This window comes from Pristiophorus japonicus, chromosome 7 (genome assembly GCF_044704955.1).
Source record: "Pristiophorus japonicus isolate sPriJap1 chromosome 7, sPriJap1.hap1, whole genome shotgun sequence".
Classification (NCBI taxonomy): Eukaryota; Metazoa; Chordata; class Chondrichthyes; family Pristiophoridae; genus Pristiophorus; species Pristiophorus japonicus.
In genome coordinates this window covers 220,658,676-220,663,924 of record NC_091983.1, presented here as the reverse complement: position 1 = coordinate 220,663,924, position 5,249 = coordinate 220,658,676, and positions in this window count along the sequence as shown.

Genomic DNA, 5,249 nt, shown 5'->3' with positions numbered 1-5,249 from the left:
TTTGCCTGACCCATTGGCTTGCTATAACACACAACTGACCCCGTACGAAGATGCATCACAAGCTAGTACTAAATGTTTACACGGGTCATACAATACAAGTAACTTGTTATTACAGAGCGGGTTTCTGGCCTTGTTAAAGCTGTCTCATGAGATTTACCCCAAACCCAGTCGTCACCCTTGCGTAGTAATAAATGCAATGCTTCCAGCAAAGTGCTCAACCCCGGTAGAAGGTTACCAAAATAGTTGAGTCCCAGGAACGAACGCAGCTCCGTCACATTCTGTGGTCTGGGTGTATTCTTGATGGCCTCAGTCATGGAGTCCGTGGGTCTGATGCCGTCCGCTGTCCTTTTTCAAGGAGGTTTTGAGGGTGTCCTTGAAGCATTTCCTCTGCCCACCTGGGGCTCACCTGCTGTGTCAAGAGTTCTGAGTACAGCGCTTGTTTTGGGAGTTTAGTATCGGACATGTGGACGATGTGGCCCGCCCAATGGAGCTGATTGAGTGTGGTCAATGCTTCGATGTTGGGGATGTTGGCCTGAGCGAGAACAATGACATTGGTGCATCTATCCTGCCAATGGATTTGCAGGATCTTGCGGAGGCAGCGTTGGTGGTACTTTGAGGTGCCTGCTGTACATAGTCCATGTCTCTGAGGGATATAGGAGGGCAGGTATCACTACTGCTCTGTAGACCATGAGCTTGGTGCCGGGTTTGAGGTCCTGGTCTTCAAACAGCCTCTTCCTCAGGTGACCGAAGGCTGCACTGGCACACTGAAGGCGGTGTTGGACTCAGTCATCGATGTCTGCCCTTGTTGACAGTAGGCTCCCGAGGTATGGAAAATGGTCCATTGTCCAAGGCCTCATTGTGGATTTTGATAATCGGGGGGGGGGGGGGGCATTACTGTGTGTAATTCAGTGACAGGATGGGACGGCCCTGCATGTGGACTGGAGGCGACGGAGGTTGAACAATTTCTCGTTTGTTCTGTAGATTAGCTCCACTCCAGCAGGGAGCTTGCTGAGAGTGAGATGGAGCATTGCAGCGAGGAAGATCGAGAAGAGCGTTGGTGCGATGACACAGCCTTGCTTGACCCAGGTCTGAACGTGAATTGGGTCTGTAGTGGATCCGTTAGTCAGGATCACGGCTTGCATGTCATCGTGAAGCAAGTGGAGGATGGTGACAAACGTTTGAGGGCAGCCGAATCTGAGGACGCTCCATAATCCCTCACGGTTGACAGTGTCGAAGGCCTTTATGAGGTCAAAGAAGGCCATGTACAGAGGTTGGTATTGTTCCCTGCATTTCTCTTGGATTTTACGCGTAGTGAAGATCATGTCCATTGTGCCCCTTAGTGAGCGGAATCCACATTGCCACATTCCTTTTTCAGCCACAGGAAGAAGGCGATTGAGGATTCTTGCGATGACTTTCCCTGTGGCAGACAGCAGGGAAACTCCTCTGTAATTACTGCAACCGGACTTGTCACTTTTCTTGAAGATGGTCACGATTACGGCATCTCTGAGATCCCCTGGCATGCTCTCCTCCTTCCAAATAAGAGAAATGAGTTCATGTTTGCACGCCAGTAGTGCTTCTCCGCCATGTTTTAATGCTTTGGTGGGGATTCCATCTGCTCCTGAGGCCTTGTTATTTTTCAGTTGTCGGATGGCCTTTTCTCCCTCGTGCCGGGCTGGAGTTGTGCTGAGGTGGTGGTGGGTAGTATGCTGCGGGATGGAGTCGAGGACACTTGTGTTAAAGACAGTCTCGGTTAAGATCTTCGAAGTGCTCCTTCCAGTGGGCCCCAACTGCCTCTCTGTCCTTGATGAGCACCTCTCTGTTCTTGGCCCTCAGTGGGGTAGGACCTTGGGTGCTTGGGCCGTAGGTGGTCTTGACTGCGCTAAAGAATCCATGCATGTCGTGGTTGTCGGCCAGTTGCTGGATCTTCTGCGCTTTCTCCATCCACCATCCGTTCTTTAGGTCGCGAGTTTTTTGTTGGACCTCGGCCTTCAGACGTCTGTTGAGCTGTTTTCTTGCCCTCGAGTTGTGTTGCTGTTTCCAGTTCAAGAATGCCATGAGCTTGCAGCTTATTAGCTCCTGGATCGCCTGGTCATTTTCGTCGAAGCATTAAATATGTAGATTGGGCTCCGGTGACGTCAATCTACATGTTTGCACACAAATACATTCACAGCAAAAAAACACACGCTCACACACGCACACGTAAATAGAAACATTTGCTCACACACACGCGAATACACATAAAATACACACGCTCGCACATACACAGATGCACATGCTTGCACACAAATACACATGAATGTGCACACACGTACACACAGGCACACACACGTACACACAGGCACACACACGTACACACAGGCACACACACATACAGGCACCGTGCCAGGTTACTTTCTATAAATCTCCGGTCAGCTGGCTACAGGATCGTCACAATTGCTGGTTGCACAATTCGTTACATTTATTGAAAGAGCATTTTTGAATTATTTTTTAATACAGAAAGATGTCTCTGTACATAGTACTGTGTTTACATACACAAACCCTCTAGAGTTCTGGAAACAAAGAAAAAACAGAATCCAAACACAACGAAAAAAATAAACAATAAAAATTTGTTTCTTTTTCATTTTTTTTTTAAAAAAAAAGCTTTCACCGTGTAAATCACACCAAAACTGGGCGAGTCGGAGAGTGGGCCAGCGAACCAGCTGCACTCTGACATGTCCTGTTCCTTTTACTGAAACATATGTCGATATTTTTGTATTGTGAAAAAAAATATTTTAAAAAACATACACACCCCTCCCCTCCCCGCGTGATACAAACTCGTACACATAAAACTGCAATACAATTTTACAAGTGTTTTTTTTCTCATCTTCTCTGTAATACATAAATACTGAATAAACACCTATAAAAATAAACTCTCTCTTTCAAGGCATTTTATAAAAAGTAGTGGCCGCTTCCTATGAAAACGCCTCCCTTCATAGCACCAAATACAAAAAGCAGTGGCTTGCAGGTGGGCTTGAAGCAGAAGGGACCGTGAAAGGCATAAAAGGTCAGGGCAGAAACAGCGGGCAGCAACGAGAAGGCCACGGTTTGAGAGCTGGGAAAGCAGGGCACTACCCCAAAAGGCACACTGGACAGGGTCCTTTTGAAAAGGGGATCTCCCCAGAGTTCGGGTGGGAGAGAGGGAGGGAGAGTGACGTGATTACACGGTGGGGGGGGGGGGGGGGGAGAGAGAGAGGGGGGGCGCCTGAACCTCTCAGTAGCCCGAGATTGAGAGTGTCAGGAGGAGTTGCAGACCAACCTGTCCTCTCCCCGCCTCCACAGGGAGGTAAATGGTACAAGATAAACAGGCGGGCTGAACGACACAGGTGTAACTTTAAAAAATCCCCCAACTCCCTGATTTAAATCAGCTACCTTTGTGTATAAGGGGACCGGGTGGGAAAGTGACATTGAGGTCAAAGATCAGCCATGATCATACTGAATGGCGGAACATGCTGGAGAGGCCACACGGCCCACTCCTGCTCCTTGTGTGTTGGCAGAGGTCATATGGACAGTTGGGTTACGGTAAGCAGAGTATGGGGGCAGGAAGCAGTGATTCAGACAGATCAGCTACACACCAGATACCAGCGGAGAAAGTGTATGTGAATCAGAGCAAGTCCGGGGCAGTGATCCGGCAATCAGTTTTTCCCGCTCAGGACCTCCCTGTGTGACTGCTCCCTTTCCCCCGGGGCATTCAAAACGTGCGCGCCCACAAACAGCGAGTGCGTGTGGAGGGAGGGCAAGACTTCAACAGCCCAGCCCCATCCTGCTCTCTCACACACACAGGTCCAGCAGTGAGCACTGATAGAAATCGGGAGCAGAACCACTGGCTCCCCTCCCGTCCCCCCAATCCCTGTCCGGAACACCGGATACAGATCGGGAGCAAGACCGCTGGCTCCCCTCCCGTCCCCCCAATCCCTGTCCGGAACATCGGATACAGATCGGGAGCAGGACCGCTGGCTCCCCTCCCGTCCCCCCAATCCCTGTCCGGAACATCGGATACAGATCGGGAGCAGGACCGCTGGCTCCCCTCCCGTCCCCCCAATCCCTGTCCGGAACACCGGATACAGATCGGGAGCAGGACCGCTGGCTCCCCTCCCGTCCCCCCAATCCCTGTCCGGAACAGCAGATACAGATCGGGAGCAGGACCACTGGCTCCCCTCCCGTCCCCCCAATCCCTGTCCGGAACACCGGATACAAATCAGGAGCAAGACCACTGGCTCCTCTCCGGTCCCCCCAATCCCTGTCCGGAACATCGGATAGAGATCGGGAGCAGGACCGCTCCACTCCCCCCAATCCCGGAACACCGGATAGAGATCGGGAGCAGGACCGCTGCCCCCCCTCCCCTACCCCCAATCCCGGAACACTGGATAGAGATTGGGACCAGGTCCGCTGGCTCCCTCCCCTCCCCCCAATCCCTGTGCTCTGAATGTGATCGGCACAGACCATGGATGGAAACCTGGGACACTCATGGTCTGTACATCTCCATACAATGATACTGGCTAAACCACTGGGCGGCTGAGCGGGCCTCGTACTCTGTGATGGAGCTGCTCAGGGAAGTAAACCAGTTAGATGTTTGTTTGAAAAATGTATCGCAGAGTTGATAATAACTGCACCCAACGTGTTTAATACATTCTTCCTAAGAGAAACTAAAAGTACCTGTGCATTCTCTGGGAATTAAATACAAACCAGGGATGAGCACAGAATCTTTCGATTCACGACGGATTTAATGGTTACCCATTTGGTATTCTTTGCCACAGGCAGCGGTGGCAGGAGGACATGAAGGAAACACGCTCGAGCGGAGATCTGTAGCAGTCAGAGTGGGAGACACACAGCGGGGTTGAGGGGAAGGAGTGGAGAGGGGCACGGGGTGGTGGGGGGGAGGGGCACGGGGTGGGGCAGAGGGACGAGTTGGGACACGATTGGGGTGCTCCAACCCCCCGCCCCTTGCCCTACGGTGCTCTGACCCCCCGCCCCTTGCCCTACGGTGCTCCAACCCCCCGCCCCTTGCCCTACGGTGCTCTGACCCCCCGCCCCTTGCCCTACGGTGCTCCAACCCCCCGCCCCTTGCCCTACGGTGCTCCGACCCCCCCCTGCCCCTTGCCCTACAGTGCTCCGACCCCCCCCGCCCCTTGCCCTACGGTGCTCCGACCCCCCCCTGCCCCTTGCCCTACGGTGCTCCGACCCCCCCCTGCCCCTTGCCCTACGGTGCTCTG